Source organism: Mobula birostris, unplaced genomic scaffold (assembly GCF_030028105.1).
Source record: "Mobula birostris isolate sMobBir1 unplaced genomic scaffold, sMobBir1.hap1 scaffold_862, whole genome shotgun sequence".
NCBI lineage: Eukaryota > Metazoa > Chordata > Chondrichthyes > Myliobatiformes > Myliobatidae > Mobula > Mobula birostris.
Genome location: NW_027278579.1, coordinates 127,077 through 151,387, shown reverse-complemented (window position 1 = coordinate 151,387; position 24,311 = coordinate 127,077). Strand labels below are relative to the sequence as shown.

Here is a 24,311-nt window from a genome sequence, read left to right as displayed (position 1 = left end):
GGGAGAGAGAGACAGAGAGACAGAGAGAAACAGAGAGAGAGAAAGAGGAGAGAGAGAGGGAGAGAGAGAGAGAGAGAGAGGGAGAGAGAGAGAGGGAGAGAGAGTGTGTGTGAGTGAGTGAGTACTGGCGGAGAAGGATTTTGCCCGGCCTGCTTGTTGAGTGGTTGTCTCAGAGCACCATGCCACTGTACATCACCCTGTGGGATGGGGAGTGGAGCTCCTTGAGAGGGTCTGCCTTGGGGCTGATCTGTGATGGGGGACTGTTGGGTGTACGGGGCTCTATGTGAGTTCCAAGCAGACATGCCCGTCCCCGCTTTGTGTAGTTTCCTCCGCGATCGCCCTTGTATCTGGGTGATCTGGGGAGTCCCCCGACTGGGTTAAATTAACAGAGAGCACTCCATCGATCCAATCAGCACTTTTAGGCCTAGTTGTCAGGCTTAGACCATTTGGGGAGTAGATTTATTTTACCAGGGCCTAGTTACTAGGCCTCGTTTTGACCATTTGGAGAGTAAGGTTATTTTACAGGCCTAGTGATTAGGCTTCGTTTTGACCATTTGGAGAGTAAGTTTATTTTATAGGCCTAGTGATTAGGCTTCGTTTTGACCATTTGGAGAGTAAGTTTATTTTATAGGCCTAGTGATTAGGCTTCGTTTTGACCATTTGGAGAGTAAGTTTATTTTATAGGCCTAGTGATTAGGCTTCGTTTTGACCATTTGGAGAGTAAGTTTATTTTATAGGCCTAGTGATTAGGCTTCGTTTTGACCATTTGCAGACATCCCACCTCTCCCGGAAGTTCTGGGAGTCTCCCACATATTAACAGCAGCTCCCTGACGCCCGCGAATTATATACAATATCCCGGAAATGAGAGCGGGAGCGGGAGCAAGAGCGAGCATCCTGATTGGCCTCTCTTTGTGCTAAGTAGACCAATCAGTTTTCTCTGTGGGCGGGCTTTACGGTTGACCTCTGTCCCTCCATCAGTTCGGTTTAGTGTCCTGCACCGCCATGGCAGAGTGTTTCAAAAAAAGAAAATATAAAACTTACGTCACCCCAGACCACACTAAAGTGTACCCCTGCCTAACGGGGGTCAAAAATAATGAGTGTTGCTCGCTGCACTGTTTGCAACAGTGACTTTTCTGTTGCCCAAATGACTGTAAAAGACATGTTGAGGTGAGTTTAGCAGGTGTCATTCATTCATTAGCATAGCTAACGTTATTTAAACTAGCTGGCTGGCTGCTAAGGAGCTACTCTATTGATGTCCTACATGATGAGGCCAAACTCCCTGCAGAGTTGCTTAAAGTTGTATTAGAATTAAAAACGACTCCATGATAGTATATAACTACATATTTTAATGTCACATTCTCTGCATATACCCAGTTTACAGATTACAGATCGGTTTACAGATTTGTCTAAACAAAGTATTACATAAGAAAATATAATAAGGATACCCCCTCATGCTTTTATTTCTTTTCGGGACCACAACATATCAGGGAGACTCAAACACGAGGAATTCTGCAGACGCTGGAAGTTCAAGCAACACACATCAAAGTTGCTGGTGGACGCAGCAGGCCAGGCAGCATCTCCCGGAAGAGGGACAGTCGACGTTTCGGGCCGAGACCCTTCGTCAGGACTAGTCGCTGAGGCTAATCACAGGGGAGGCTGCTCAAGTAATTTCACCGTTCTTTTCAGCAGGGCCACATCACAGCACAAGGGAAAGTTTGCAAAAGAAGTAGAAAAGCTATTTGCATTCGCATTGAGATTGCCAACAAAATACTCAACAAGGAATATATGTATATATGTGTGTGGGTAAATGGTTTCAATATGTGTCAAATAAATTGTTGCGCTCTTTCATAATCAGGTGTCCCGTATACCTGCACCCTTGGAGGTCGATCGGGGGCGCTGGTATATGGGGTTGCTGGGGGTGGGTGTGATACCTCCCTGAAATGAGTTTTTGCAGGGTGGGATGTCTGCATTTGGGGGGTTGGTTTAGTTTATCAGCCTAGTCGTTAGGCTTTGTTTAGTCCACTTGGGGAGCAGGTTTATTTTTGCAGGTCTGGTGATTAGGCCTCATTTTGACCATTGGAGGAGTAGGCTTTCTTCGTCGGCCTAGTCGTTAGGCTTCGTTCAGTCCATTTGGGGAGTAGGAGTGCAATGTCTCAGTCCAGCTCCTCTCTACCCTTTTCCTTTGAAGGCTTGACCAGTTCGATTCCAGGCCCATGATCTCCAAAGGCAGGTGGGTCTGTTCTGGCCTCTTCCCTTGCAACATTACTGAGGCTGTTGCCTGTCCTGTATTTAATAGGGCTTTTTTTTTTACATTGAATTGAATATACAAAGTTTATCCTTTGCTCCAGGGGGTGGGGAGGCGGCAGAAAAATGTTGAGGCCCCAGTGAGATTTGAACTCACGACCCCTGGTTTACAAGACCAGTGCTCTAACCCCTGAGCTATGGAGCCTCCTTGTACAAACACTTCCCAACTCCACCTGTCACTGTTCTGCAGATCTGGGTGTGACCTGCATAACCAAGTGCCGTCCCTGCAACTTTGGAGATTCAGAAGAGGGAAGAAATGTTCCGAATGTTTCCAGAGGTCCACACCGGCGCTGCAGAGAAAAGCAGGCCCTTCAGCCCGTCTCCTGCTTTCCCACCCTTTTAAAGATTAGGTTAAAAAAAAATTAGAATTAGGGAAAGAGAGAGAGAGAGAGATGTCGGTGTTGGGGGAGAGGGGAAGGAAGGACGGGTGCAGGATTTTACTGAGATCCCGGTAGGGGTTGTGGTGGGATTCGAACCCCTGACTCTCAGGTTAAACATCTGACCCCGGGGCCAACTGAGCCACTCCGACACCTACCGCCCCCTGCTGTTCACTCACGGAATCAGCCCGGTGCGCCTCCCTCTCACCTCCGGTTTCTCCCTCACTCCCTCCCTCTAACCCTCTCACTTCCCCTCTCTTTCTACCCTCACTCCCTCCCTCTCCCCCACCTCTCTTTCTCCCCCCATCCAGCCCCCTCTCTCCCCTACAGCTCTGATTCCCTCCATCTCTTTCCCAGACGCTTGTTGACATTTTCTCTTCTCTTATTCTGCCTCCCCCTCTCCTGTCCTCTACCCCCTCACTGTGCTCTCTCTTCCTTTTCCCCTTTCATATTCTGTCTCTCTCTCTCTCTCTCTCTCAAATTACCTCTCTATCCGGGAGTGGGGAGGCCCAGGAGAGGGATATTTTGCCCACCTGCACCCCCCCAACCCCACCGGTCCAGCCCTCTGAGGGAACAGAAGGACACCAGGATCCAGAGCTGAATGTGACCAGCCACTCGGCCCCTCTCTCCCTGCTGCCCCATTCACTCAGGCCGAGGCCGATTCTCCACCCCAGCGTCCTCTCCCCTTGTCCCTGCAACGTCCAGGGAAGGTGTCAGGAGTGGCAGACATTGAGAAGGTGGGACGGGAGGGACGGAGAGAGAGTGGAGGGGGAAGGAGGAGAAAGGGAGGGAGAGAGAGAGAGTGGGGGGAGGCGGACTACTGGTTTACAAGGACACAGTTCTAGCCCCTGGGCTTCGGTACCTCCTGCGCACCGTGGAGAGAGGAGAAGCAGTGGGGGGCAGGCAGAAAAGGAGCGAGAGAAGGAGAGGAGTGTGGGAAAGAGAAGAGATGGAGAAATAGAGAGAGGGGAGATCGAGTTCAGAAGCGGGTTTATCGTCACCGACGGGTGCCGCGGAATTTGTCGCCTGGTGGCAGCCGCGCTCTGGAAAAGGCGCAGAAGATACCGGAGGTTAGGAAGTAAAGCGGGAAATGGCACACAAGAGGAAGAGAGCGAAGGTTTTCACGGACCGTTCGGGAAGCTGGTGAGGCACCAGAGGAAGCTGATGCTGAATTGTTGAGCCTGGGTCTTCAGGCTCCTGGACTTTCCTCCCCGACAGGAGCAGTGAGAAGGGGACGTGTCCTGCATGATGATTTAGGGAGGGAGGGGGGAAGGGGGAGAGAGACACAGATAGAGAGAGAGAGAAAGATAGACACAGAGAGACAGACAGACAGACACACACACACACACGCACACAGATAGACAGAGATAGCGAGACACACACACAAATAGAGAGAGAGGCACAAAGATACAGACACAGACAGAGACACAGATAGAGAGAGACAGAGAGCGAGACACACACACACACACACACACACACGCACAGACACACATACACCACAAATAGATAGAGACACACATATACAGACACAGATAGATGGAGAGAGAGAGAGAGACACACACACACAAATAGACAGGGAGAGAGGTACACAGACAGAGACAGAGACACAGATAGACAGAGATAGCGAGACACACACACAAATAGACAGAGAGAGAGGCACAAAGACACAGACACAGACAGAGACACAGATAGAGAGAGACAGAGAGCGAGACACACACACATACACACACACACACACACACGCACAGACACACATACACCACAAATAGACAGAGACACACATATACAGACACAGACAGAGACACAGATAGATGGAGAGAGAGAGAGAGACACACACACAAATAGACAGAGAGAGAGGTACACAGACAGAGACAGAGACACAGATAGACAGAGACAGACAGAGAGTGAGACACACACACACAAAGAGACAGACAGACACACACACACACACAAATAGACAGACAGAGAGTGAGACACACACACACAAATAGACAGACAGAGACAGAGACACAGATAAACAGAGAGAGAGAGAGAGAGAGGGAGGGAGAGAGAGAGTCACACACAGGGGAACGGAGAAGGGTGGTGTGGAGGAAGAAGGGTATACTTTGTGAAGCAGGTGTATCTGGGTGTGGGATGGAAGCAGACTTCACCGGCTAACGTGGGCCTGTCGACATCAGTGGTCTTTCTCGGAGTGAACCTGTCCCTGTCCAGTTGTGTTGGCGCCATCGTTACATTCTGTAACTTCAAAGCATTAAGCTAATTCAAAGAGAGACATGGAGTCTGAGGGTACGTGTGTGGCCTGTGGTCACCTTAAGTGAGTCACGCCCGGTATCACTGAGGTGATGTATGCAATTCACATATTTAAACAGATAACCTGCAATGAGTTATTTAAACAAACAGCAAAGTTTAACCAACCACTGCACACACAAGATCACTCAAACATTACCGACACTGTTACTAAATACACAACACTCTGCCCTGCACGGCTGCAAACTCCAACCCAACGGAGAAGGCATCCCCACTATGTTAGATTAGGTTCAACTTCATTGTCGTTGTGCCGAGTCCAGATACAAAGCCAATGAAATGCGTTGAGCATCTGACCAGAAATGCAAAGAACAGTGTTACTTACAAAATAACTGCGAAAAGAAAAAAGTGCTACAGCACACAAATATAAAAGTACTGAGACGGTACAATACGGATGCAGTTGTACCCAGCAGATTAAACAGCTACAATATATAGACATCCATAGCAGAATAAATTTTAAATTTTCCCATTTAGGCTTAAAGATTTAATCGCTGTGTAGGCTTCTTTATCCTTGTGGGATAACAGCTCTCCTGACTTGTGGGGGGGGGGGGTGTGGAATTACTCTCTCTGGTAGGTGAGACTTGAGGCTGTGAAACAATCCCAGATTCTGGGGCCCCCTCCATAGATAGATGGACAGATAGTGCCAAAGAGGGGTAAATAACACAAACGAGGAGCATTGAGGAAGTGTTCATGGCTTCATGGACCATTCAGAAATCCGATGGCGGAGGGGAAGGAGCTGTTCCTGAATCGGTGGGTTGGGTCTTTGGGCTCCTGTACCCCCTCCGTGACGGTGGTAACGAGAAGAGGGCACATCCCGGATGGGGAGGGTCGCGAACAACGGGTGCCACCTTCTCCGGCAGATGCCCTCGTCGCTGGGGAGGCTTGTGCCCCGCCTGGGGCGGGGGCCGACAGAGTCTAACCCAAACACCACCCCCCGTCCACCCGCCCGCACCCTCCCGTGATCCTGTGCATTGGAGCCTCCATACCGGGCAAATACAACCGGTTAGAGCGCTCTTTATAAACCTGCAAAAGGCTTCAACAAAAATGCCCTCACACTCCTGAGGGAGCAAGCCTGCTTCATGAGTGCATCGACATGCGGGGCCCAGGACGGGTCCTTTGAGATCTTCATGTCCAGGAACCTGAAGCTGCTCGCCGTTCCCACAGCTTAACCCCCCAACCCCAACCCCCCGATGAGCACTGGACTGTGTTCCTTCAGCTTCCCCTTCCCGAGATCTGCAATCAATCCATTGCCCTTAGATTGAGAGCACTTAGTCCTCATTTATTGTCATTTAGAAATGCATGCATGCATTAAGAAATGATACAATGTTCCTCCAGAGTGATATCACAGAAAAACAGGACAAACCAAACACTAACACTGACAGAACCACATAATTATAACATATAGTTACAACAGTGCAAAGCAATATCATAATTTGATGAAGAACAGACCATGGGCACGGTAAAAAAAAGTCTCAAAGTCCCTGAGTCGATCGACTCCCGAGTCCCCGATAGCAGGCGGCAGAAGGGTGAAACTCCCTGCCACAAACCTCCAAGCACCATCAACTTGCTGATGCCTTGGAAGCACCCGACCACAGCCAACACTGAGTTCGTCCGTCCGAAAACTTCGAGCTTCCGACCAGCCCCTCCGATACAGCCTCCCGAGCGCCATCCTCTGCCGAGCGCATTCGAACTTGTCCCGGCTGCCAAAACAAGCAAAGCCGAGGATTTCGGGGCCTTCTGCTCCGGAGATTCCGGTTACCACACAGTAGTAGCAGCAGCGAAGCGGGCATTTCAGAAGTTTTCCAGATGTTCCTCCGTACTCTCACCTCTGTCTCCATCAAATCAGGATTGTGCACGGAACCCTACTTGACAGATTACAGACATCATTCACCGGAGAGGCCGCGTGCGCTGCGTCACGTCGCCATCTTCTACCCCCCCTTCCTCCCTTGTCCTTGCTGACGTGGAGTGGAAGGTGCTTGTTATAACACCACTCAACCAGCTGATCCGCCTCGCTCCTGTACGCCCCCTTGTCGCCATCGGCAGATCTATAGATGGCGTTTGAGCTCTGCTGAGCCACGCAGTCCTGGGTGTAGAGAGAGAGGGTTACACACACACATCCCCGAGGTGCGCCAGTGAGGAGGGGGTGTTATCCCTGATCCGTACTGACTCTGGTCTCCCGGTGAGGAAGTCAAGGATCCAGTTGCAGAGGGAGGTACAGAGGCCCGGGATTTGGAGCTCGTTGATTAGTTCTGAGGGTACGATGGTGTTGAACGCTGAGGTGTAATCAATAAACAGCAGCCTGATGTAGGATCTTCTGTCATCCACCAGCGCGACAAGATGGACCCCCGACCTCATCACCTTCCCCATTATGACCTTGCGCCTCGCTGTCTGCCTGCCTGCACGCCACTTTCTCTGTGGCCTCTGCACTTCATTCTGCAATCTAGCATTGTTTTAGACCAGAAGATAGAATGAGGCCGTTCGGCCCATCTAGACTGCTCTACCATTTCACCTTGGCTGACCCCATTTCCCTCTCAGCCTCAATCTCCTGCCTTCTCTCCCGCCCTGACCAATCCCTTCATGCCCTGACCAATCAATAATCTATCAATCTCTGCTTTAAATATCCCCAATGCTATGGCCTCCCCAGCCACCTGTGGCAATGAATTCCACAGATTCACCACCCTCCGGCTGAAGAAATTTGCCTTCTTCAACCTCAATGCAGTAAATTACTGGACGATGCACAAGAGAGGATTTTCACCGTACCGCGGTGCTTGTGACCATAATAAACCAAATTCCAACCAGTACAGACCCCGGGGGTCGGAAAATGTTGAGGCCCCAGTGAGATTCGAACTCACGACCCCTGGTTTACAAGACCAGTGCTCTAACCCCTGAGCTACGGAGCCTCCTTGCACAGTCGCCTCCTGACTCCACCTGTTATTCTGCTGCAGATCCGGGTGTGCCCGACATAAACAGTGACGTCCTTCATTCTGAATGGTTTCAAATTTCAGAGTGAACTTATGATCAAACTACATATGTCAACGTGCACGTAGCAGGCTGAGATTCATTTTCTTGCGGGCATTCACAACAGGTACGAAGGAACGCAGTGAAAAACCGCACACAGAGACAACCAATACGCAAAAGAACACAAACTCTACAAATAGAAAACAAAACACAAGTACGGTGGATGCTGGTCAGTAGATCAGGACAGCTGCTAATTCTTCAAGAACAAAAACCAATGGAGAAAACAGCCAGGATTCCCTGCGTTTATTTGGGACACTGTGCCTCTTAATCGGGACAGGAGACGGTTGCCGAGCAGTTTCCAACTGGTGTCAGTTGTGTGAACGTCCCGTGGTCGTCAGACATTACCCTGTGTTCAGAGCGAAGAGTTTGTAAATAGCGACACATGGCGTGTGTTTGCATTCAAAGAGCAGAGGTTCTCCTCACTGATCATTGGCAGCAGATAAGCAGAAAGACAATATAGAATTATTTCGTTCTCTGCCGTTTCAAGCATTCAGGCTTGGAGACTCCCGAAGTGATTTCACGACTTCAACAAGTTAGGCGCCACGGAGAATTTGAAGGTGTCGGCAATCGTCTTGAATGGTACAATGAGAATGAAGATTTGGAGAACGCAATGGGTGAAAACACTCTGCGAAGGCGGTCCACGATCTGCACGAAGTGTCTGCGCGAATTTTGCTCATTGACAGTCAATCAAAGGAACTCGGTTGTTCGTCGTCTCTGACCATGACAGCGAAGCCCGGGCAGGAGAGTTTTTAAAGGGACAGATCCACTCTCTCGACCTCGGAAGTCCGGGTCTTGTGGGACGGGTAGTTGTCACAGACTGGGATCTACCTTGTTTGCAGTGGGTAACCACTCATTCCCTCCGCTCCCCGCTAAGTGTCGCAGAACGGCCCTCACAACTGTTGGATGTCGCGGCTCGTCTCGAACACCCAGTCGGCCGGAGTTGACTTCACACGTTAGGACAGGCCTGTCCCTGTCTCACCGGGGTACGAGGCCCGCCGGCTACCCTCCCCTGGCCCGGGCCCGCCTGTCGAAGCGGTGCACCCGGGTTTGCGGCCACTGCCGCATGCAGACAGCTGCTTGGCGCCGCAGGTGAGAGCCGAGGGTCCGGTGGGGGCCAAAGGCGAGGTGGGCTGCCCCGGAACGGAAGGACACTGTACAGACAGCAGGGTGGTCAGCTCAACCACCGACCCAGGTTCAAATCCCGCTGCTGCCTGTACGTTCTACCCGGTTTCCTCCTACAGCCCAGATGCCTCCTGGTTGGTAGGTTAACTTGGCATTGTAAATTGTCCCGTGACGAGGCTAGGGGGTAAATTGGGGGGATGCTGGGCTTGAAGGGGCGGGACGGCCTATCCCCCGCTGTTTCTCAATCGATAGATAATAGATAGGCCCCTACCCCTCCCCGAAGGCCCCACCCGTGGCCGGGTGCAGTGGCGAGTCCCGCCGTCTGTAACCGTTAGAACTAATACTGTACAGGGTTTATTAGCAGCCAGCCGGCGGTGCAGTGGCGTCAGCTACCGGACTTCGAGGCGAGTGGCATTCCGGCCGGCTCCTTGCGCGCTTTCCATCCGCGTCCGCCTGCAACTGGATCTCGGTAAAATCACAGGGAGAGAAAAGCGGCCAAAGTCTCCCCCGATGCGCGACAAGGCGCGAAAAGGAACAACAATACAGAATACTGAGAACGAGCATTGTGGAGTTTGGAGATGATGGAGAAGGGGGTCGGTTCCAAAATGGACTCCCCCCACCTTCAGAAGGTGAGTACATCAACACGGAGCGGGGACACAACAAAACAGGGACCCCTCCCACCCAGGCCGGGCTCTCCGGATTCACACCACCAGTTCCGGGAACAATTATTACCCCGCAACCATCAGGCTCTCTTGAACGGAAGTGGGGTCACTTCACTCACCCCAACACTGAACTGGTTCCACAACCTACTGTCTGACTTTTAAGAACGCTTCGGCCCGTCTCCCGCGTGCCCACCCCATGCCGATCCCGCCTGCTAACGTCAATCACATTCTCCCCCCGACATCAGCGGCTACCGACCCTCGGCTAATGCTAACGTGTCGGGGTGTAGCAGGGTGGAGAGTGAGGGACATTGAGGGTAGGAGGGGATGGAGAGAGGGGGAGGCGGGAGAGGGATGAGCGAGAGAGGGAGAGGGTCAGGGAAAGAAAATGAGAACCGGTATATAGAGAGAGGAGAGGTGCAGAGAGAGAGAGAGAGAGAATACATAAAGACAACAAAGAGAGAGTGAGTCAGAGAGAGAGAGAGAGAGAGTGGGGTACGGAGAGTGAGGGACGGGGTTAGAGGCAGACAAGGAAACAGCCGGAGAGATGGAGAAACAAAGGGGGTGGGACAGGATGAGAGGGGGAACAGATGGACAGAGAGAGAAAGTGGTATTAATGCAACATTGAGGGAAAACTAAGAATGGTGGAATCGGGAGAGAGTGGCAAGGAAAGAGAGAGAGAGAGAGATTAAAGAAGAAAGATTAGTTTCAATAACCACACGGACATCAAAACATAAAAGCTCGCAGTGAACTCGGGCGACGTTTGCATCAAGTCCGAGGACTGGACGGTGGGTGGGGGGGGGGGGCAGCCCGCAAGTGCCGGCCCCAAGACAGCTCACTGACCCTAAACCCGTATGTCTTTGGGATGTGGGGGGAGACACACGGGGTCACGGGGAGAGCCCGTGACAGACGGGCGGGCGGCGGGAATTGAACAGCGGCGGCTGGTGCCGTGTGACCGCGCACACAGAGAGATCAATGAGACTGAGACACACACACACGCACAGTCAGAGGTCTGTCCTGGGTCTTTGGGAATTAACCCATTTGCCCCGATAATTTGTACAGACCCCAGGGGCCGGAAAATGTTCCCAGTGGGATTCGAACCCACGGCCCTGGGTTACGAGACCAGCGCTCTAACCCCTGAGCTGTGGAGCAAGTGTCCGCTGCTGTTGGGGGACGTAATTGGGAGAAATGCACCTAATTCACAACCTCCGACAGTGAGTTGGGGGTTTCGCTCCGACGTGATGACGTTGTCACGTAAAGTCTTTCTGGCGCGCTCTGGAAGATGACAAATGTCACTCCGCTCTTTAAGAAGGGAGGAAGACGAAAGAAAGGAAATTATCGGCCAGTTAGCCTAACCTGAGTGGTTGGGAAAGTGTTAGTCCATTACTGAGAACGAGGTTTCAGGGTAATTGGAGGATGATGATCAAATACTCAAAATCACCATGGTTTCTGTAAAAAGAAATCTTGCCTGACAAATCTGTTAGAGTTCTTCAAGGAAGCAACACGCAGGGTGGACAAAGGAGAGGCGGTAGATGTCATTTACTGGGATTTTCCGAAGGCGTTTGATAAGGTGCCGCACATGAGGCTGCTTAACAAGATAAAATCCTATGGCGATACAGGAAAGACACTGGCATGGATAGCAGAATGGCTGACAGGCAGGAGGCAGCGAGTGGGAATAAAGGGGACCTTTTCAGGTTGGCTGCTAGTGACTAGTGATGTTCCTCAGGAGTCAGTATTGAAACAGCTACTTCTCACGTTGTTTGTCAGTGATTTAGATAATGGAGTTGATGATTTTCGGGCAAAGTTTGTGGATGATATGAAGATAGGTGGAGGGGTAGGTAGTGCTGAGGAAGCAATGTGATTGCAGCAGGACTCAGACATATTGGAAGAATGGGCAAAAAAGTGGCAAATGGAATACAGTGTTGGGATATGATAATGCATTTTGGTAAAAGGGACAACAGTGCAGACCAGTATCTAAATGGGGAGAAGGTTCAAACATCAGAGGTGCAGACGGACTCAGGTGTCCTCATGCAAGACCCCCAGAGGGTTAATTCACAGGTTGAGTCTGCGGTAAAGAATGCAAATGCAATATTGGCATTTATTTCAATGGGAAGGGAATATAAAAGCAAGGAAATAACGCAACATGCACAACTCGCTGGAGGAACTCAGCAGGTCGGGCAGCATTTTTGGAAAAGAACAGTCAACGTTTTCGGCCGAGACCCTTCGTCAGGGTGGATGAGGAGAGGATGTTTCCTCCGGTGGGGGTATCCAGAAATAGAGGGCACAGCCTCAAAGTTGAGGGGCCTTTTAGAACAGAGGTAAAGAGGAATTATTTTAGCCAGAGAGTCGTGAATCTGTGGAGTGCTCCGCCACAGACTGCGGTGGAGGCCAGGTCCCTGTGTATACTTAGGGCGGAAGTTGATAGTTTCCTGCTTGGTCAGGGCATCAAAGGATATGGAGAGATATGGGGTTGAGTGGGATCCGGGATTGGCCATACTGGAATGATGGAGCAGACTCGATGGGCTGAATGGTCTAATGCTTCTCCGATGTCTTCTGGTCTAAGGATTTCCGCCATCCAGGTCACGCTCTCTTCTCACTGCTGCCGTCGGGAATAAAGTGCTGGAGCCTCAGGATTCACACCACCAGGTTCTGGAAAAGTTAATATTCCCCAAACTTCAGGCTCTTGAACCAAAGCTTACTTGTTCCATCATTGAAATATTCCCACAACCTGTGGACCCAGTTTCAAGGACAAATCGTCTCATGTTCTCGATATTTATTTCTTATTTTTATTGTACAGTAACTGCCGGTCACTGGGGTTCGTCGGCGCTGGTTGGCCGCTGATCCCGTCAATCTACCTCTGTACACGGTCTCTGACGGAACCGTGTGACGTGTCCCTGTCACTCACGGAGCCCCGCCCCCCCAGTCACCCGGGGAACAGCCGCTGGGACAGAAACCACGCGCCCCCTCTGACGTCAGCCACGCGCTGCCCGGTACGTGCGGCGACGCTTCAACGGACGAGCTGAGTCAACCGTTCAATGCTTGATCGTCGGCCGGCCGCGAGCTCTCACCGAGCCCCTGTTGGTGAAGATGGACGTCAATCAAACAGCTGTGACAAATGAGAGAGCGAGGCCGGGCTGCGAGTGGGCGGGGACTCCGCCGGGGATCGCAACGCGCATGCTCGGCCGGCTGAAAGTGCAGGAGGGGCAGTGGAGGGACGAGGAGAGTTTGAGGGATGCGGAGGTTTTCAGGGAGTGAGAGAGTTTGAGGGAGAATTGGAGGGACAGGGAGGTTGGAAGGAGTGAGAGTTTGAGGGAGGGCAGGTTTTGAGGGAGAGGTAGAGTTTGAGGAGGCAGGTTTTGAGGGGGAGGTAGAGTTTGAAGGAAAAGGAGGTTTTGAGTGGGTGAGAGTTTGAAGGGTGAGAAGATTTCAGGAGAGAGTGAGTGTGGGAGTGGAAGTTTTGATGCAATGAGAGATTTTGAGGGATGGGGCAGTTTTTGAGCAGTGGCAATTTGAGGGACGAGGAGGGTTTGGGGGACGAGGAGGGTTTGGGGGACGAGGAGGGCTTGGGGGAGTGAGAAATTGAGGGATGAGGAGGGTTTGGGGGAGTGAGAGAGTTTGAGTTAGGGTAGGTTTTGAGGGAGAGGTAGAGTTTGAGGGACAAAAAAGTTTTGAGTGGCTGAGAGTTTGAAGGGCGAGAAGATTTCAGGAGAGAGAGAGTGTGGGAGTGGAAGTTTTGATGCAATGAGAGATTTTGAGGGATGGGGCAGTTTTTGAGCAGTGGCAATTTGAGGGACCAGGAGGGTTTGGGGGACGAGGAGGGTTTGGGGGAGTGAGAAATTGAGGGATGAGGAGGGTTTGGGGGAGTGAGAGAGTTTGAGTTAGGGTAGGTTTTGAGGGAGAGGTAGAGTTTGAGGGACAAAAAAGTTTTGAGTGGCTGAGAGTTTGAAGGGCGAGAAGATTTCAGGAGAGAGAGAGTGTGGGAGTGGAAGTTTTGATGCAATGAGAGATTTTGAGGGATGGGGCAGTTTTTGAGCAGTGGCAATTTGAGGGACCAGGAGGGTTTGGGGGACGAGGAGGGTTTGGGGGACGAGGAGGGTTTGGGGGAGTGAGAAATTGAGGGATGAGGAGGGTTTGGGGGAGTGAGAGAGTTTGAGTTAGGGTAGGTTTTGAGGGAGAGGTAGAGTTTGAGGGACAAAAAAGTTTTGAGTGGCTGAGAGTTTGAAGGGCGAGAAGATTTCAGGAGAGAGAGAGTGTGGGAGTGGAAGTTTTGATGCAATGAGAGATTTTGAGGGATGGGGCAGTTTTTGAGCAGTGGCAATTTGAGGGACCAGGAGGGTTTGGGGGACGAGGAGGGTTTGGGGGACGAGGAGGGTTTGGGGGAGTGAGAAATTGAGGGATGAGGAGGGTTTGGGGGAGTGAGAGAGTTTGAGTTAGGGTAGGTTTTGAAGGAGAGGTAGAGTTTGAGGGACAAAAAAGTTTTGAGTGGCTGAGAGTTTGAAGGGCGAGAAGATTTCAGGAGAGAGAGTGTGGGAGTGGAAGTTTTGATGCAATGAGAGATTTTGAGGGATGGGGCAGTTTTTGAGCAGTGGCAATTTGAGGGACCAGGAGGGTTTGGGGGACGAGGAGGGTTTGGGGGACGAGGAGGGTTTGGGGGAGTGAGAAATTGAGGGATGAGGAGGGTTTGGGGGAGTGAGAGAGTTTGAGTTAGGGTAGGTTTTGAGGGAGAGGTAGAGTTTGAGGGACAAAAAAGTTTTGAGTGGCTGAGAGTTTGAAGGGCGAGAAGATTTCAGGAGAGAGAGAGTGTGGGAGTGGAAGTTTTGATGCAATGAGAGATTTTGAGGGATGGGGCAGTTTTTGAGCAGTGGCAATTTGAGGGACCAGGAGGGTTTGGGGGACGAGGAGGGTTTGGGGGACGAGGAGGGTTTGGGGGAGTGAGAAATTGAGGGATGAGGAGGGTTTGGGGGAGTGAGAGAGTTTGAGTTAGGGTAGGTTTTGAGGGAGAGGTAGAGTTTGAGGGACAAAAAAGTTTTGAGTGGCTGAGAGTTTGAAGGGCGAGAAGATTTCAGGAGAGAGAGAATGTGGGAGTGGAAGTTTTGATGCAATGAGAGATTTTGAGGGATGGGGCAGTTTTTGAGCAGTGGCAATTTGAGGGACCAGGAGGGTTTGGGGGACGAGGAGGGTTTGGGGGATGAGGAGGGTTTGGGGGAGTGAGAAATTGAGGGATGAGGAGGGTTTGGGGGAGTGAGAGAGTTTGAGTTAGGGTAGGTTTTGAGGGAGAGGTAGAGTTTGAGGGACAAAAAAGTTTTGAGTGGCTGAGAGTTTGAAGGGCGAGAAGATTTCAGGAGAGAGAGTGTGGGAGTGGAAGTTTTGATGCAATGAGAGATTTTGAGGGATGGGGCAGTTTTTGAGCAGTGGCAATTTGAGGGACCAGGAGGGTTTGGGGGACGAGGAGGGTTTGGGGGACGAGGAGGGTTTGGGGGAGTGAGAAATTGAGGGATGAGGAGGGTTTGGGGGAGTGAGAGAGTTTGAGTTAGGGTAGGTTTTGAGGGAGAGGTAGAGTTTGAGGGACAAAAAAGTTTTGAGTGGCTGAGAGTTTGAAGGGCGAGAAGATTTCAGGAGAGAGAGAGTGGGAGTGGAAGTTTTGATGCAATGAGAGATTTTGAGGGATGGGGCAGTTTTTGGGCAGTGCAAATTTGAGGGACCAGGAGGGTTTGGGGGAGTGAGAGTTTGAGGGATGAGGAGGGTTTGGGGCAGTGAGAGTTTGGGGGACGAGGAGGGTTTGGGGGAGTGAGAAATTGAGGGACGAGGAGGGTTTGGGGGAGTGAGAAATTGAGGGACGAGGAGGGTTTGGTGGCGTGAGAAATTGAGGGACGAGGAGAGTTTGGGGAAGTGAGAAATTGGACAAGGAGCGTTTGGGGGAGTGAGAAATTGAGGGATGAGGAGGGTTTGGGGGAGTGAGTGATGGACAGAGAGCTTTTGGAGGAGTGCAAGACTGAAGAATGGGGAGGCTTTGACAGAGTTTAAGGGACAGGGAGGTTTTGGGGAGTGAGAGAGTTTGAGGGATGAGGTGGTTTTGGGGTAGTGTGAGAGTTTGAGGGACAGGGAGGTTTGAAGGAGTGAGTGTAGGTTTTGAGGTTGTGGCAGAGTGAGGGGCAAGGAGGTTTTGAGTGGGTGAGAGTTTGAAGGGCAAGAAGATTTCAGGGGAGTGAGAGCGGAAGTTTTGAGGGAGAGAGCTTTTGAGGAATGGGGATATTTGGAGGGAGTGTGAGTCTTTGAGGGATGGGGAGGTTTTGGGAGAGTGAGAGAGTTTGAGGAAGCAGATATTGTGGCAGAGTGAGAGAGTTTGAGGGAGAATTGGAGGGACAGGGAGGTTGGAAGGAGTGAGTTTGAGGGAGGGCAGGTTTTGAGGGAAAGGTAGAGTTTGAGGAGGCAGGTTTTGAGGGGGAGGTAGAGTTTGAAGGAAAAGGAGTTTTTGAGTGGGTGAGAGTTTGAAGGGAGAGAAGATTTCAGGAGAGAGTGAGTGTGGGAGTGGAAGTTTTGATGGAATGAGAGATTTTGAGGGATGGGGCAGTTTTTGGGCAGTGCGAATTTGAGGGACGAGGAGGGTTTGAAGGAGTGAGAGTTTGAGTTAGGGCAGGTTTTGCTGGAGAGGGAGAGGTAGAGTTTGAGGGACAAAACTTTTGAGTGGGTGAGAGTTTGAAGGGAGAGAAGATTTCAGGAGAGAGTGTGGGAACGGAAGTTTTGATGGAATGAGAGATTTTGAGGGATGGGGCAGTTTTTGGGCGGTGCGAATTTGAGGGACGAGGAGGGTTTGGGGGAGTGAGAGTTTGAGGGATGAGGAGGGTTTGGGGCAGTGAGAGTTTGGGGGACGAGGAGGGTTTGGGAGAGTGAGTGATGGACAGAGAGCTTTTGGAGGAGTGCAAGACTGAAGAATGGGGAGGCTTTGACAGAGTTTAAGGGACGGAGGTTTTGGGAAGTGAGAAAGTTTGAGGGATGAGGCGGTTTTGGGGTAGTGTGAGAGTTTGAGGGACGGAGGTTTGAAGGAGTGAGTGTAGGTTTTGAGGTTGCGGCAGAGTGAGGGGTAAGGAGGTTTTGAGTGGGTGAGAGTTTGAGGGATGGGGAGGTTTTTGGGTAGTTTGAGGGACGGGAGGTTTGAAGGAGTGAGAGAGGTTGAGTGAGGGCAGGTTTTGAGGTTGCGGCAGAGTGAGAGGCAAGGAGGTTTTGAGTGGGTGAGAGTTTGAAGGGCAAGAGAATTTCAGGGGGGTGAGAGAGCGGAAGTTTTGAGGGAGAGATTTTGAGGAATGGGGATATTTGGAGGGAGTGTGAGTCTTTGAGGGATAGGGAGGTTTTCAGGGAGTGAGAGAGTTTGATGTGTGAGGGGACCCTGAAGTATCCCTATTATCTGTGCTTTTGAAAAGAGAGAGAGTTACTTAACAGCTCGTTTGTAAAAGAGAGAGAGATGCAGAGTAACTTTAAGGCACTGGAAGTAACTTCTGGCTTTCTACTGAGTTTGAAGTTGGAGACAGCACCGAGCAGCTCGTCAGTTGCTGTGGTGACTGAAGGCAGGTTGTAGATATTTACTTCAAGGACAGTCTGCCTGCTTGTGCATTTCTTGCACAGACAGAGGGAGGGGGGATTATTTGAATGACAGGTGGTACCCAGTACGGTGAGATAAATAGGAGGTCAGATGATACAGACCTCAGACACATGATCTGGACACTGAATGAGCATTGCTGTGCTCGTAGCAAAAGCGGGTTTTGGAGGATCAATTAGGCGGATCGATCCGATCGCTCTTGCAGTGAAAAGGAAAGAGGTTGACTGGTGGGGAGTTGTCCATGTGTCCACCCTCGCCTGGGGGACAGCTCCACCACAGAAAACTGGTCCCCCTGGTTAAACTCACAGTTGGTGACTTGTGAAGGAGTTCGAAGGACAACGAGAAGATCGAATGCGTCAGCTCACCTGAAGACTCAAATCTCTGCCTCCCCCTCTCTCTCTCTCCATCACTACTCAACTCAATACCACAAACTGAACTGAACTTTACTCATCATCGTAAGACTGTATCTTTTTATCCCTGGACGTAAAGAAGCTTGGTTTTTCACACATATATATTTCCACACTTACTGATATACTTACTTACATATATAAAATCATTGCTAACCTGTTTGATTTGTATACATTCATATTACTGTATTGCGTAGTTACTAATAAATGTTAATAGTTTATAGCAATACTGGACTCCAAAGTGTTTTCCATCTCTGCTGGTTCTTTATTCCCGTCAAGGGGTACGTGACAGAGGGATGGGGAGGGTTTGGGGGAGTGAGTGTTTGAGGGACTGGAAGGGTTTGGGGAGTGATTGAGGGATGAGAGGTGTTTGGGGAGTGTGAGTTTAAGGAATGGGGAGGTTTTGGGGCAGTGTGAGAACTTGAGGGACGGGAAGGTTTGGGGAGTAAGAGTTTGAGGGGTGGGGAGTGTTTGGGGCAGAGATTGAGGGATGGGGAGGTTTTGAGGGAGTGATTGAGGGATGGGGATGTGTGTAGGATTATGAGTGTCATGGATAGAGTGGACAGTCAGATATCTTTTTCCCAGGGTGGCAATGGCCAATATTTGAGGACATCTGTTGATGGTGAGTGGAGGAGAGTTTAGGGGAGATTTCGTCTGGTTATTTTACACAGAGACCGTTGGGTGCCGGGACTGCACTGCCGGGGTGGTGGGAGAGGACGATATAATCGGGGCATTGAAGAGACTCTCAGATCGACACATGGATGGAAGAGAAATGGAGAGTTATGGGCTGTGTAGGAGGGAAGGTTCATACAGGTCAGCATCACATTGTGGGCTGAATGGCCTGTAGCGTGCTGTACTGTTTGGTGTTCTCTGTGAGGCTTGGGTAGCTGTGACTGGTGTGATGCTGAGGGATCAGTGCTGGAGATCCCAGTTGTTCACTCTGTTTCCCTGTGGATGCTGAGGATTTCCAGCGATCCTCCTTTTGAATTAACCCTGTATCTTGTGCCTGGTTCCTCTCCCCACAGACACTGTCCAGTCTGAGAGATTCCAGATCCCGATGTTGTTATTTCAGACCTGAATCGTTCTCTCTGTTTCTCTGTTCACAGACACTGTCCAGTCTGAGAGTTTCCAGATCCCGATGTTGTTATTTCAGACCTGAATCGTTCTCTGTGTTCACAGACACTGTCCAGTCTGAGAGATTCCAGATCCCGATGTTGTTATTTCAGACCTGAATCGTTCTCTCTGTTTCTCTGTTCACAGACACTGTCCAGTCTGAGAGTTTCCAGCGCCCGATGTTGTTATTTCAGACCTGAATCGTTCTCTCTGTTTCTCTGTTCACAGACACCGTCCAGTCTGAAAGTTTCCAGATCCCGATGTTGTTATTTCAGACCTGAATCGTTCTCTCTGTTCACAGACACTGTCCAGTCTGAGAGTTTCCAGCGCCCGATGTTGTTATTTCAGACCTGAATCGTTCTCTCTGTTTCTCTGTTCACAGACACTGTCCAGTCTGAGAGTTTCCAGATCCCGATGTTGTTATTTCAGACCTGAATCGTTCTCTCTGTTTCTCTGTTCACAGACACTGTCCAGTCTGAGAGTTTCCAGATCCCGATGTTGTTATTTCAGACCTGAATCGTTCTCTCTGTTCACAGACACTGTCCAGTCTGAGAATTTCCAGATCCTCATGTTATTATTTCAGACCTGAATCGTTCTCTCTGTTTCTCTCCCCACAGACACTGTCCAGTCGAGTTTCCAATGCCCGATGTTGTTATTTCAGACCTGAATCGTTCTCTCTGTTTCTCTGTTCACAGACACTGTTCAGTCTGAGAGTTTCCAACGCCCGATGTTGTTATTTCAGACCTGAATCATTCTCTTTGTTCACAGACACTGTCCATTCTGAGAGTTTCCAGCAGCCGATGTTGTTATTTCAGACCTGAATCGTTCTCTCTGTGCACAGACACTGTCCAGTCTGAGAATTTCCAGATCCTGATGTTATTATTTCAGACCTGAATCGTTCTCTCTGTTTCTCTCCCCACAGACACTGTCCAGTCGAGTTTCCAATGCCCGATGTTGTTATTTCAGACCTGAATCGTTCTCTCTGTTTCTCTGTTCACAGACACTGTTCAGTCTGAGAGTTTCCAACGCCCGATGTTGTTATTTCAGACCTGAATCATTCTCTTTGTTCACAGACACTGTCCATTCTGAGAGTTTCCAGCAGCCGATGTTGTTATTTCAGACCTGAATCGTTCTCTCTGTGCACAGACACTGTCCAGTCTGAGAATTTCCAGATCCTGATGTTATTATTTCAGACCTGAATCGTTCTCTCTGTTTCTCTCCCCACAGACACTGTCCAGTCGAGTTTCCAACGCCCGATGTTGTTATTTCAGACCTGAATCATTCTCTCTGTTTCTCTGTTCACAGACACTGTCCAGTCTGAGAGTTTCCAGATCCCGATGTTGTTATTTCAGACCTGAATCGTTCTCTCTGTTCACAGACACTGTCCAGTCTGAGAATTTCCAGATCCTCATGTTATTATTTCAGACCTGAATCGTTCTCTCTGTTTCTCTCCCCACAGACACTGTCCAGTCGAGTTTCCAATGCCCGATGTTGTTATTTCAGACCTGAATCGTTCTCTCTGTTTCTCTGTTCACAGACACTGTTCAGTCTGAGAGTTTCCAACGCCCGATGTTGTTATTTCAGACCTGAATCATTCTCTTTGTTCACAGACACTGTCCATTCTGAGAGTTTCCAGCAGCCGATGTTGTTATTTCAGACCTGAATCGTTCTCTCTGTGCACAGACACTGTCCAGTCTGAGAATTTCCAGATCCTGATGTTATTATTTCAGACCTGAATCGTTCTCTCTGTTTCTCTCCCCACAGACACTGTCCAGTCGAGTTTCCAACGCCCGATGTTGTTATTTCAGACCTGAATCATTCTCTCTGTTTCTCTGTTCACAGACACTGTCCAGTCTGAGAGTTTCCAGATCCCGATGTTGTTATTTCAGACCTGAATCGTTCTCTCTGTTTCTCTCCCCACAGACACTGTCCAATCTGAGAGTTTCCAGATCCCGATGTTGTTATTTCAGACCTGAATCGTTCTCTCTGTTCACAGACACTGTCCAGTCTGAGAATTTCCAGATCCTGATGTTATTATTTCAGACCTGAATCGTTCTCTCTGTTTCTTTCCCCATAGACACTGTCCAGTCGAGTTTCCAACGCCCGATGTTGTTATTTCAGACCTGAATCGTTCTCTCTGTTTCTCTGTTCACAGACACTGTTCAGTCTGAGAGTTTCCAACGCCCGATGTTGTTATTTCAGACCTGAATCGTTCTCTCTGTTTCTCTGTTCACAGACTGTGTCCAGTCTGAGAGTTTCCAACGCCCGATGTTGTTATTTCAGACCTGAATCGTTCTCTCTGTTCACAGACAGTGTCCAGTCTGAGAGTTTCCAGGTCCTGATGTTGTTATTTCAGACCTCATACGGTCATGGGCAGAACATGGAGACAGCACCTGATATCAGGATGGAACCAAGAGTGTGCAGCATGACTGGAGATGTTTCTATCTGGGGAATTGGTGTATCTCGGGATGGTATGAAGGAGCACGTGGTCACCAGTTAATTCCAGTGACCCCTGGAGATGTTCACTGGGCTTCAGGTGATCCCTCAGTAAATCAGAGTTAGTTCAGCCGCTGCACCATCCCCCACCCGGGAAAATCGTTCACCAGCTTCCCTGTCAAGCGGATAATCCGGCCTGGTGGATCGGCCCAGTGTGGTGAAACCGGCTGATGATGGATCTGTCTGGGTGGTGTTGGGAATCTGACCCAGTGTGTCTGCTGTCCGGGACTGGTGAAGGTCATGGGGACAGACAGAAGGAAACCATTTCCTCTTGTGGTCCAGACCAGAAGAAGGGAGAGTGAGACCTTCTATTGGAGACGGGTTGTACAGGGGTGAAGTCAGGAAACTGCTTCGCCCACTGAGCACTGGAGATCAGGATTGCTTTCACCGAAAAGCCCATCCTGTCACACCCAGTGCTGGTTTCAGCACAGCCGTACCTCAGCAATCCCTCACCTGTCACCTTGCAGGGTGATTATCATCTCCACGTCCCCTGTTTTATTGCCGGGTTTATTTGGAAAGCACTGATCGTTAATAAGTATTGAACCATCATTTACCGGAATTGATCTCAAGCTTCGGTTCCCCACCCTTTCCCTCCAGTCATCGAAATGTCCCATTCTTGGCATTCCTGTTGCATTCAGCCAATATTTTATGTCGTATGCATCACGGTGCCTTTCACCCACTGTACTTGCAGTGCAGAAACAGTCTTAATTATCCTGCCAGGATAATCAAGGACTCCACCCACCCAGCCAACACACTTTTCGTCCCTCTTCCCTCCGGGAGAAGGCTCTGGAGCTTGAAGACTCCTATGGCCAGATTTGGGAACAGCTTCTTTCCAACTGTGATAAGACTGCTGAACGGATCCTGACCCGGATCTGGGCCATACCCTCCAAATATCCGGACCTGCCTCTCGGGTTTTTTTTGCACTACCTTACTTTCCATTTTTCTATTTTCTATTTATGATCTATAATTAAAAGTTTTAATATTTACTATCGATTTGTAATCCAGGGAGCAGGAAGCGCTGAATCAAATATCGCTGTGATGATTTTACATTCTAGTATCAATTGTTTGGCGACAATAAAGTATAAAGAATGTTTAACATTCCAGCCCAGGGTGGTCTGTGGACAATCCTGTTCTACAGGTATTGAGCAGATCTGCGAAAGGGAAAGTACTCAGAACCAGGAACTACTGGGTTGGAACATGGCTTCAAGTAAACAGGTTGAAGGTTTCCTTCAGGAGGTAGTTTGTCCCATTTGTCTTGATTTCTTCACCGGTCTGGTAACACTGGACTGTGGACACAACTTCTGCCTCTCCTGTATCACCCAGTGTTGGGAAAAGGAGGGGAGAAACTGCTGTCCGGAATGTAGAAAGGAGTTTGCAGACAGATCCCTTAGGGTAAATTGGGCCCTGGCAAGTCTGGCTGAGAAGGCTCAACAATTAAACCTGAATCAGAAAGAGACAGAGATGAGATCTCAGTGTGAGAGACATCAGGAGGAACTGAAGCTGTTTTGTGACACGGACAAGCAGCTAACCTGTCTGATTTGTAGAGACGCGAGAGAACACAAGTCTCACAACTTCATGCCCATTGAAGAAGCTGTTGAGATTTACAAGGTGAGTACAAGCAGTCTTTATCACCTGAATATTTATGGTGTTCTTATTTTACTGATGTTTTCTTCTTGAACCCAATCCCAGTGTCAAGTAAAATCATCGTTCAAATCTCTGACAGAGAAGAAATCTGCCGTCAAGAAGTTGGAACAGCGACAGAAACAGGAGATTTCTGGAGTGAGGGTGAGATCTGCTTCCAGTTTTCCGGGTCTGTGTGGTTTAATTCTCGTTATTACAGGGTAATATCAACCATCACGTTTCATTTGACAGGAACAGTCACACACTATGCAGGCCAACGTCACATCTGAATTTGCTAAAATACACCAGGTTCTGGCTGAGAGAGAGCAGCGCTTACTGAGCGATCTCAGGGCAGAAGAGGAGAAGATTCTGAACGCCATGGAGAAAAATCTTCAGGAGATCGAAGAGAATTTAGCCTCCGTTGAGGAGAAACTCTCCAAGTTACAGGAACAGATGAATGAGGAAGACAGTGTGATGTTTCTGAAGGTGAGGGATTGTTGTTCAGTGAAAGCCCACAGTCTGTTCTGGAGCAGACCTGCTCTTGTCACCAGCTAATAGATCAAGGGTCTGTCTGGTCTTCCCCGGGATTGAGCTGCTGGGACCTGCATGCTGAGTTATTGATTACTTTGTGCAGCCGAAATGTAATATTCCCCTGAACCTCGCGTTACAATCCATTCGCCATCCCTCGCAGTGAGAACGTGGATGTTCAGTCCCAGTCAATTCAGATCTGTGTTTTATTTATTACAGCAGGAATTGTGTCAGGACAGGAGGTAGGACAGACCCTTTACTGAAACTCTGCACCGTTTGGTAAACAATAATAAAAATAAATAATAGTTCCAGTGACTTTATAACCCACTGTTTGATTTTACAGGGTTAGTGAGGAAACTCAGACATTGTCTGTAACAGAAGGTGTCATAACCATTGGAAAATTCAGGGACACAATATTGAGAGGGATGTTTGATGCCATGAAGCAAGGTAGAGTTTGTATCAATTCCTGTGTTCTGGTTTATTGTAAAAGTGAAATTACATGGACTGAAGTGGTAATTGTTAAAGGGATCCTGTAGGTGGTGGTATTGTGAATATGACAATCAACTGGAGTGTGACTCTATCTCTCTATCTCCATCTCTTTCTTTGTCTCTACCCTCAATATCACTCTGTTTCAGTGTTTCTCTATCACTCTGACTCTCTCTCTTGATCCCTGTTATCTCTATCTGTCTCTGTCTTTCGCTGTTTCTCTGTGTTTATCTATGTCTATCTCAGTCTATGTCAATTTCTCTCTCTGTCTTTATCTGTTTTT

At 49.6% G+C, this 24,311-nt stretch overlaps 2 non-coding genes across 2 annotated transcripts; both read right to left on the bottom strand.

Moving 5' to 3' along the window:
* Positions 1 to 2,376: 2,376 nt before the first annotated feature.
* trnat-ugu (transfer RNA threonine (anticodon UGU)) lies at positions 2,377 to 2,449 on the bottom strand. The gene has a single exon. It is a non-coding gene; the product is annotated as a tRNA-Thr (tRNA).
* Positions 2,450 to 7,812: 5,363 nt separating this feature from the next.
* Positions 7,813 to 7,885, bottom strand: trnat-ugu (transfer RNA threonine (anticodon UGU)). Its single transcript has one exon. It is a non-coding gene; the product is annotated as a tRNA-Thr (tRNA).
* Positions 7,886 to 24,311: the final 16,426 nt, after the last annotated feature.